Source organism: Piliocolobus tephrosceles, chromosome 1, assembly GCF_002776525.5.
Source record: "Piliocolobus tephrosceles isolate RC106 chromosome 1, ASM277652v3, whole genome shotgun sequence".
In the NCBI taxonomy this organism is placed as follows: Eukaryota; Metazoa; Chordata; class Mammalia; order Primates; family Cercopithecidae; genus Piliocolobus; species Piliocolobus tephrosceles.
This window is the reverse complement of record NC_045434.1, coordinates 86,046,592-86,057,588: the sequence shown is the minus strand read 5'-3', so window position 1 is coordinate 86,057,588 and position 10,997 is coordinate 86,046,592. Positions and strand designations below refer to the sequence as shown.

The 10,997-nt window shown below is 41.2% G+C and overlaps 1 pseudogene; it reads right to left on the bottom strand.

Moving 5' to 3' along the window:
• Nucleotides 1–5,313: 5,313 nt before the first annotated feature.
• LOC111527226 lies at nucleotides 5,314–6,453 on the bottom strand (annotated as a pseudogene).
• Between the last annotated feature and the right edge of the window lie 4,544 nt (nucleotides 6,454–10,997).

Genomic DNA, 10,997 nt, shown 5'->3' with positions numbered 1-10,997 from the left:
GTGCGCCACCATGCCTGGCTAATTTTTTAACTTTTTGTATTTTTAGTAGAGACGGGATTTCACCATGTTGTTCAGGCTGGTCTCCAACTCCTGACCTTGTGATCCACCTGCCTCAGCCTCCCAAAGTGCTGGGATTACAGGCATGAGCCACCGCACCTGGCCTTTTCCTGCATTTTAAGATGACTTGAGTTTTTATTTTATTTTATTTTAAAAGCCGTTTGTGGTATACTAAGTAATAGGAACTCAGGTAAATAGGGCTTTCATGTAAGGTTTTATGTTTATCTGGCTAGGAGTTATGCAGTATTTAGTATTTGCTGTGGCTATAGGTGTCAGAGCCTTAAATTTCCTCTAGTGTCCTTGTTTTTGTCTCCCTTGTTGTTTTTGGGTTTCCCGAGAAATGGCTTCTTAATTAGACTCTGTATTAACTCTCTCAGTTATAATCCACTTTTATTATACTAGAGACCTATTATAATAATGAAGTATTGGGGAGGGGAGGAAGAGAGACATTCTATAATCATCTGCTTAAATCTCTCTCTCTCTCTCTCTTTTTTTTTTTTTCAAATGAGCAAAGTCCCTGGGCTGTAACTTCCAGAATAATTTCTTAGCCTTTTTTCCCCTTCTTTATGTGAGACAAGATGGGTAGAGTGCACTAGAGCTGTCTAATTGTCCCTATGTTTGATCAGATAAGGCCCTGGTAAAGTAGTTTGGGTTGAGCACAGGTCTTTGTTATGAAGAACAGAACACTCTGGGCCAATTTCAAAAGGGCTGCTTTCCCGTTTTCCCCTGCCCAAAGCACAAGGAGATGTTTTCTTTCATCTTCACTGTGAGACCCTTGGTTGGGCTTTTAGAAGTAAAATCATAAGTGTGGGGAACTCTACACTGGGTCACCAGGAGTTTTTAATTCTCAAGCTAATTTGCAATCAGTTTGTAGAGATTTGTCAATTACTATTTAAGTGTTCCTATCAGTTACTGACTTCAGCAGTTTCCCCTCCTGGTAAGTTGTGATTCACTGTATCTGCCCATCTCTCTGGTTTTCAGAGTGGTGGTTTGCCCTGTGACCTCAATTCTCTGGGAGATCTGAGTTGGTGATTTTTAATTTGTTCAGCTTTTTTCTTGTTGTGTCAGTGTTTTCTTGTTGGGTTAAATAAAATCATTAAAATTAATTTTGCCGGCCGGGCACGGTGGCTCAAGCCTGTAATCCCAGCACTTTGGGAGGCGGAGACGGGCGGATCACGAGGTCAGGAAATCAAGACCATCCTGGCTAACATGGTGAAACCCCGTCTCTACTAAAAAAATACAAAAAACTAGCCGGGCGAGGTGGTGGGCGCCTGTAGTCCCAGCTACTTGGGAGGCTGAGGCAGGAGAATGGCGTAAACCCGGGAGGCGGAGCTTGCAGTGAGCTGAGATCCCGCCACTGCACTCCAGCCCGGGCCACAGAGCAAGACTCCATCTCAAAAAAAACAAAAACAAAAAAAAAAAATTAATTTTACCTGTTTCTTTTTAATTTTTAAAGTGACTACTAGAAAATTTGAAATTACACATTTGGCTCACATTTTTCCGTTTGTCTACACTACTCTATGGTTTAAAATATGTGTCTTTGATTTATTATAATCTACTTTTAAATGTTGTAATGATATTTCACATATAATTTGAAACGCTTAAAGTAGTATTTTATTCCCCATTCTGTCCATTGTGCTATTGTTGTCATACATTTTATTTCTGCATGTTATGAACCACACACTAAATTATTTTGATCTTAGAATTAAATTATCCATTAAAGACCTTAAAAATGAGGGGAATAGTCTTTTTTATGTACCCACATATATACAATTTGCAGTACTCTTCATTCGTTTGTGTAGATAGAAGTTTGCAAGTTACACCATTTTCCTTATGTCTGGAGAACTTCATTTAACATTTCTTGTAATGTAGACCTGCTTCTGCTTAATTTTCTCAGCTTTTGTTCATCTGAAGAAAAAGTTTTGATTTAGTATTCATTTTTTTCTTTTATTTTGATTTTTATTTTACTTTAAGTTCTGGGAATATGTACAGAACATGCAGATTTGTTACACAGGTATACCTGTGCCGTGGTAGTTTGCTGCACCTATTGACCTGTCCTCTAAGTTCCCTCCCCTCACCTCCCAACCCCCAACAGGCCCTGGTGTGTGTCGTTCCCCTCCCTGTGTCCATCTGTTCTCATTGTTCAACTCCCACTTCTGAGTGAGAACATGCGGTGTTTGGTTTTCTGTTCTTGTGTTAGTTTGCTGAGGATGATAGCTTCCAGCCTCATCCATGTCACTGCAAAGGACATAATCTCATTCCTTTTTATAACCGTATAGTATTCCACGGTGTATATGTACCACATTTTCTTTATCTAGTCTATCATTGATGGGCATTTGGGAGTTCCATGACTTTGCTATTATACATAGTGCTGTAATAAACATACGTGTGCATGTGTCTTTATAGCAGAATGATTTATATTCCTTTGGGTATATACCCAGTAATGGAATTGCTGGGTCAAATGGTATTTCTGGTTCTAGATCCTTGAGGAATCGCCTTACTGTCTTCCACAATGGTTGAACTAATTTACATTCCCTTCAAGAGTGTAAAAGTGTTCCTATTTCTCCACAGCCTCGCCAGCATCTATTGTTTGTTGACTTTTTAATAATCCTCATTCTGACTGGCATGAGATGGTATCTCATTGTGGTTTTGACTTGCATTACTCTAATGATCAGAGATGTTGAACTTTTTTTCATATGTGGGTTGGCCCTGTAAATGTTTTCTTTTGAGAAGTATCTGTTCATGTACTTGACCTAGTTTTTGATGGAGTTGTTTGTTTCTTTTTGCAAATTTGTTTAAGATCCTTGTAAATTCTAGATATTAGCCCTTCATCAGATGGGTAGGTTGCAAAAAATTTCAACCATTCTGTAGGTTGCCTGTTCACTCTGGTGATAGTTTCTTTTGCTGTGCAGAAACCGTAGTTCAATTAGATCCCATTTGTCAATTTTAGCTTTTGTTGCAATTGCTTTTAGTGATTTCATCATAAAATCTTTGACCATGCCTATGTCCTGAATGGTATTGCCTAGATTTTCTTGCCCTTGTCTTGTTTTAGTTTTCAAAGGGAATGCTTCCACCTTTTGCACATTCAGTATGATATTGGCTGTGGGTTTGTCATAAATAGCTCTTAGTATTTTGAGACGTGTTTCTTCAATACCTAGTTTATTGAGAGTTGTAAACATAAAGGAATGTTGAATTTTATCAAATGCCTTTTCTGCATCCATTGAGATAATCACATAGTTTTTGTCTTTGGGTCTGTTTATGTGATGGATTACATTTATTGATTTGTGTATGTTGAACCAGCCTTGCATCTCAGCAATGAAGCTGACTTGTTCGTGGTGGATATGTTTTTTGATGTGCTACTCGATTTGGTTTGTCTGTATTTTATTGAAGATTTTTGCATCGATATTCATCAGGAATATTGGCCTGAAGTTTTCTTTTTTTGTTGTGTCTCTGCCAGGCTTTGGTATCAGGATGATGCTGGCCTCATAAAATGAGTTAGGGAGGAGTCCCTCCTTTTCAATTGTCTGGAATAGTTTCAGAAGAAAAGGTACCAGCTCCTATTTGAACCTCTGGTAGAATTTGGCTGTGAATCCATCTGGTCGTGGGCTTTTTTTGGTTGGCAGGCTATTAATTACTGCTTCAATTTCATAACTTGTTTTTGATCTATTCAAGGATTTTACCTCTTCCTGGTTTATTCTTGGGAGGGTGTATGTGTCCAGGAATTTCTCCATTTCTTCTAGATTTTCTAGTTTATTTGCGTAGAGGTGTTTATGGTATTCTCTGATGGTAGTTTGTATTTCTGTGGGGTCAGTGGTGATATCACCTTTATCATTTTTTATTGTGTCTATTTGATTCTTCTGTCTTTTCTTATTTATCAGTCGAGTTAGTGGTCTATTTTGTTAATTAAAAAAAATTTCAGCTCCTGGATTCATTGATAGTTTTGGAGGGCTTTTCGTGTTTCTATCTCCTTCATTTCTGCTCTGATGTTAGTTATTTCTTGTATTCTGCTGGTTTTTTAATTAATTTGCTCTTGTTTCTCTAGCTCTTTTAATGATGAAGTTAGGTTGTCAATTTGAGATTTCTAGCTTTCTGATATGGACATTTAGTGCTATAAATCTCCTTAACAGTGCTGTAGCTGCATCCTAGAGATTCTGGTACATTCTCTCTTTGTTCTCATTGATTTCAAAGAACTTCTGGATTTCTGCCTTAATTTCGTTATTTACCCAGGAGTCATTCAGGAGAAGGTTGTTCAATTTCCATGTAATTTTGTGGTTTTGAGTTAATTTCTTAATCCTGAGTTCTAAATAGATTGCACTACGGTCTAAGAGACTTTCGTTATGATTTCAGTTTTTCCATTTGCTGAGGAGTGTTTTACCTTTAATTATGTGGTCTGTTTTAAAGTAAGTGCTACGTGGTGCTGAGAAGAATGTATATTCTGTTGATTTGGGGTGGAGAGTTCTGTAGATGTCTGTTAGGTTCACTTGATCCAGAGCTGAGTTCAAGTCCTGAGTATCCTTGTTCATTTCCTGTCACATTGATCTAATATCGACAGTGGGGTGTTAAAGTCTCCTGCTATTATTGTGTGAGAGTCTAAGTCTCTTTGTAGGTCTCTAAGAACTTGTTTTATGAATCTGGGTGCTCCTGTATTGGGTGCATATATATTTAGGATAGTTAGCTCTTCTTGTTGAATTGATCCCTTTACCATTATGTAGTGCCCTTTTTTGTCTTTTTTTAAAATTTTATTTTATTTCACATTCCGGGATACATGTGCAGAATGTGTAGCTTTGTTTCATAGGTAAACATACGCCATAGTGGTTTGCTGCACCTATCAACCCATCACCTAGGTATTAAGCTGCACATGCATTAGCTATTTATCCTGATGCTCTCCTTTCTCCCACCCCTCCATAGGCTCCAGTATGTGTTGTTCCCTTCCCTGTGTCCATGTTTTCTCATTGTTCAGCTCCCACTTATGAGTGAGAACATGCAGTGTTTGGTAAACTTTCAAACTCCAAAGCCATTATTTTCTACCACAACTCAGAAGAAGCTTTAGTGAACAGTGAAGTGGCTTCTTGTTGTTGACTGTGAAATTTTCATCTTCCATCACTAATTACATACCACTTAAATATATTTTATTAGGTAGGTCAAACCTGTTACAAGTACTGTTTCTTAGACATTTAAAGTAGTATACATTTTTGCTAAATGGTGAAAAAATAAGTAATCACCTGAATGGCCTTCAGATTCCATGTGTCATTTTTTTCATGTTTTCACTATTGTTTTCCCCAAATTATTTCCTTTCAGCATTCCCATAAATGCAGCTGGCATGTTTTCAAATCCTTCAATGATACATTCCTGGTACTGGATTTTCCCCTCTGAGATCCATTTCAGCAAGTCCTTTAGAGCTTTTTGGTAGGCATCTCCTTGCCAACAGGTCACAATGAACCCTTCCATGTGAAGCTCCTGATAGATAACAATCTCTGGGGTTGGGCCTGGGGGAAGTGGGCTGGTGCCACCATACCTGGCTAATTTTTGTATTTTTAGTAGAGAAGGGGGTTTCACCATGTTGGCCAGGCCAGTCTCAAACTCCTGACCTCAGCTGATCCACCTGCCTCAGCCTCCCAAAGTGCTGGGATTACAGGCATTATATGTAGATATGCATACGTTATATGTAGAGATAGCTCTATATATGGCAATTCTTCCAAATTTCTTCATCTGGGAGATAACAGTGTTTGAAAACTCTCCACTTACATTATCAAAATAACAATTATAACCATCAGGAGAGGGTTTCTTTAAATTCAAAGTTTCTTCAAAGACTCTACTGTCTTGTAGTTAAAGACAACATCAAATCCAAGCTTTTTAAGGTAGGCAATCTTTTCGTCAGACCCTACTGCTCCAACAATTTTGCAGCCCTTAAGCTTTTCAGTCTTCCCCAAAACAGAGCCCACAGCTCCAGCTGCTGCATTAACCATCACTGTTTCTCCACCCTTCACACCACAGATGTCAAGTAGGCCAAAGTAGGCAGTCAGGCCTGTCATGCTAACCGTCCCGAGAGTCAGAGACAGTGGTACTATATCAGGCCACTCTGTTGGCAGCTTTTCCAGATCTTTTCCATCAGAAATGGAGTGTGCTGTTCACCCTGAAGGAGCCAGTACAATGTTCCTGTTGGTAAGGCTGCGTTTTCACTTTCCACAAATCTGGCCACTTGCTGACCCATCATTGTATCACCTTCAGTCTTTTGGCTGCCACTCTCATGTAAGGGTCCACAGTGAGGAACAAAGCTTCAAGCAGGACCTCTCTATTTTTTAAGGGTGAGAGCTCAGCGATCTTCAACTCAAAGTCACCATTAGTAGGATTGCCAACAAAGTGCTTCTTCAGGGTCCATCTCTTAACATGAACCATCCTGAAGCTCAGGAGCCCGAGGAGTCCACTGTCTGGGGATGGCAGCTGGGACTGCCTTCTTTGTCTTTTTTGATCTTTGTTGGTTTAAAGTCTGTTTTGTCAGAGACTAGGATTGCGACCCCTCCTTTTTTTTTTTTTTTTTTTTTTTTAATCTTTCCATTTGGTTGGTAAATTTTACTCCATCCTTTTATTTTGAGCCAATGTGTGTCTTTGCATGTGAGATGGGTCTCCTGAATACAGCACACTGATGGGTCTTGACTCTTTATCCAATTTGCCAGTCTGTGTCTTTTAGTTGGAGCATTTAGCCCATTTGCATTTAAGGTTCATTTCTTTGTTTTGTTTTGGACAAGGTTTCACTCTGGTTGTCCAGGCTGGAGTGCAATGGCGTGATCTCAGCTCACTGTAACCTCTGCCTCCTGGGTTCAAGCAATTCTCCTGCCTAAGCCTCCCAAGTAGCTGGGATTACAGGTACCCGCCACCATGTCCAGCTAATTTTTGTATTTTTAGTAGAGACAGGGCTTTCACCATGTTGGCCTGGCTGCTCTCAAACTCCTGACCTCAGGTGATCCACCTGCCTTGGCCTCCCAAAGTGCTGGGATTACAGGCGTGAGCCAACGCTCCCAGCCAAGGTTAGTATTGTTATGTGTGAATTTGATACTGTCATCATGATGCTAGCTGCTTATTTTGCACGCTAGTTGATGCAGTTTCTTCATAGTATCATTGGTCTTTATATTTTGGTGTGTTTTTTGCAGTGACTGGTACCAGTTTTTCCTTCCCATATTTAGTGTCTCCTTCAGGAGGTCCTGCAAGGCAGGTCTGGTGGTGACAAAATCCCCAGCATTTGCTTGTCTGGAAAGGATTTTATTTCTCCTTTGCTTATGAAGCTTAGTTTGGCCAGCTATGAAACTCTGGGTTGGAAATTCTTTTCTTTAAGAATGTTTGATATTGGCTACCAATCTCTTCTGGCTTATAGGGTTTCTGCTGAAAGGTCTGCTGTTAGTCTGATGGGCTTCCCTTTGTAGGTAACCTGACCTTTCTCTCTGGCTGGCCTTAACAATTTTTCCTTCGTTTCACCTTGGTGAATCTGACAGTTATGTGTCTTAGGGTTGATCTTCTCATGGAGTATCTTAGTGGTGGTCTCTGTATTTTCTGAATTTGCATGTTGGCCTGTCTTGCTAGGTTGGGGAAGTTCTCCTGGATGATATCCTGAAGTGTGTTTTCCAGCTTGTTTCTATTCTCCCCATCTCCTTCAGGTACTCCAGTCAATCATAGGCTTGGTCTTTTTACATAGTCCCATATTTCTTGGAGGCTTCGTGTGCTCCTTTTCATTCTTTCTTTCTCTAATCTTTTCTGCATGCCTTATTTCAGCAAGGTGGTCTTCAAACTCTGATATCCTTTCTTCCACTTGGTCGATTTGGCTGTTGATTCTTGTCTATGCTTCACGAAGTTCTCATGTTGTGTTTTTCAGCTACATCAGGTCATTTATGTTCCTTTTTAAACTGGTTATTCTAGTTAGCAGCTCCTCTAATCTTTTATAAAGGTTTTTCGCTTCTTTGCATTGGATCAGATCATGGTCCTTCAGCTCAGTAGAGGTTTTTTTATTACCCATCTTCTGAAGCCTACTTCTATCAATTCATCCATCTCATCCTCTGTCTAATTCTGTGCCCTTGCTACCGAGGCACTGCGATCATTTGAAGGAGAAGGGGCACATTGGCCTTTTGGGTTTTCAGCATTTTTTCATTGATTTTTTTTTCTTATCACCATGAGTTTGTCTAGTTTCGATCTTTGAAGCTGCTAACTCTTGGATGGGGTTTTTGTGGGGACGTTTTTGTTGTTGTTGATGCTGTTGTTGTTGCTTTTGTTTTTCTTTCAATGGTAAGGTCCCTCTTCTGTAGGGCTGCTGCAGTTTGCTGGGGTTTCCTTTCAGACCGTATTCCTCTGGTTCACTCCTGTGCCTGCAGATGTCACTCAAGAAGGCTGGAGAATAGCAAAGGTAAGTGCCTCCTCCTTACTCTGGGACCTCTGACCTCAAGGGGCACCAGCCTGATGCCAGTAGGATCACTCCTGTATCGGATGTCTGACAACCCCTGTTTAAGGGTCTCACCTCGTTGGGTGGCACAGGGAACAAGACCTGTTTAACCAAGCACTTTGTCCCTTGGTGGAGAGGGTGTGCTTTGCTGGGGGAAACCCACTCATCTGGGCTGCCAGGATGACTCAGAACTACCAGGAGGAAAGGTTAAGTCTGCTGGTCAACAGAGACTATGGCCACCCCTACCCCACGGGGGTCAGGCCCAGGGAGATCAGGGTCCTGTCCTGGAGTCTCTGGCTGGAGTTGTTAGAGTTCCTGCAGGGGTACCCCACCCAGGCCTGAAGAGGCACTCTGGCCACAGTCTGCCACACCCAGTGTGTTGAGCTGTGGGAGACACCTCTTGGGACCAAGCTGTCCTGCCTCACTGGCTCCAGCAGTGGACAAGTGCAGCCTGGAGCTATAGAGATGGATGCCGCCCTTCTGCCACCCAAGGAGCCTAGTGTGATAAGCAGTTATGAGTCCTAGTGCTGGCTGCTGTCCCTTCCCCAAGGAGCTCAAATGGTGTAGACAGCAGGCAGCTGCAACTGTGGTGCTGGTCACCCCTCTTCCCTGTAACTTGGCAGCCTTAAGCAGATTCTAGCTGAGAGGGACCCTAGGCCCCAGTGGTGTGGGTTCGCGAGTGGGATCTTCCAATCCATGGATTGCACTGTTCCATGGAAAAAGCAGTTTCCCCAGCCGGGTAGCACTCTCACTTACCGCCACCCTTGACTTGGGGCGTGGGGTCTCCCCTGCCCTGTGTGGCTCTCAGGTGTGCAGTCATACCACACTGCTCTTCCTTCCTCTCCGTGGATCACGCCAGCCCCTTAGTTCTGGTGAGAGATCCTGTATACCTTGTTTGCTGGTGCAGGATTCACATGCTATTATGGTTCTTTCGTTGGGAGCCTCTGATCGCTGCTGCTTCTAGTTGGCCATCTTGTCCCCCAACTTAGTATTCATTTCTGAGCGATAATTTCACTGGATAGAAAATTGTGAGTAGACAAGGGTTTTTTTTTTTGTTTTGTTTTGTTGTTCTTGTTTTGCGGAGGGTTGTTCTGTTTTGTTATCAGTATTTAAAAGTCACTATCCCATTGTTTTTATATGTAAGTAATTTCTTATAAGAAATCCATACTAATCTTTTTCCTATGTGTGTGCAATGTCTTTTTCTAGTTGTTCTGATATATGTAAAGTATCTTTTTTTAGTCAACCAGTTTTCTAGTTTTCAATAACTTGATTGTTGTATGCTTTGGAGTGGTTTGGGGTGTGTGTGTATGTGTGTCTCTTTCTTGAAGATTAGATTTTTTATTCTCTGTATTTATAACTTTCAAAAAAATTAGAAACTGTTGAGCCATTGTTTTTCTGCCCCAGTCTGTCTCATCTCTTCTGAGACACCAAATATGTATATACCATGTGCTTTAGTATCCCCACAAGTCACTGAGACTTTATCCGTCTTCTTTTTCTCTTTGATGCATTTTGGATATATTCTATTGCTATGTCTTTAATATTTTCTTCTACAGTCTCTGACATGCCATTAGTCTTATCCAGTAAATTTTTTATCCTGGTGTTTTGTTACCTCTAGGAGTTCTACTGTGTCCATATTTATATCTTCCATTTATCTCATTATGTTCATGTTTATTTTATATTTTTGAACATATGAACATATTTATAGTATCTGTTTTAACATCCTTATCTACTAGTTCTATCATCTTTTTCATTTCTGAGTCTGTTTCTATTGTCTGCATGTTCTCTGGGTGACACGGTTTGGCTGTGTCCCTATCCAAATCTCATCTTGAATTGTAACCCTCACAATTCCCACATGTCATAGGAGGAGCCTGGTGGGAAGTCATTGAATCATGGGGGTGGGTATTTCCTGTGCTGTTCTCATGATAGTGAATAAATCTCACGAGATCTGATGGTTTTAAAAACAGGAGTTTCCGGCCGGGCACGGTGGCTCAAGCCTGTAATCCCAGCACTTTGGGAGGCCAAGACGGGTGGATCACGAGGTCAGGAGATCAAGACCATCCTGGCTAACACGGTGAAACCCCGTCTCTACTAAAAAAAAAAATACAAAAAAAAAAAAAACTAGCCGGGCGACGGGGCGAGCGTCTGTAGTCCCAGCTTCTCAGGAGGCTGAGGCAGGAGAATGGCATGAACCCGGGAGGCAGAGCTTGCAGTGAGCTGAGATCGCACCACTGCACTCCAGCCGGGGCGACAGAGCGAGACTCCGTCTCAAAAAAAAAAAAAAAAAAAACAGGAGTTCCCTGCACAAGCACTTTTCTCTCGACTGTTACCATGTGAGATGTGCCTTTCACCTTCCACCATGATTGTGAGGCCTCCAAAGCCAAGTGAGATTGTAAGTCCAATAAACCTCTTTCTTTTGTAAATTGCCCAGTCTCAGGTATGTCTTTATCAGCAGTGTGAAAACGGACTAATACACCTGGTTATGGGCCTTATTTTTCTGCCTGATGTTTAACACTTT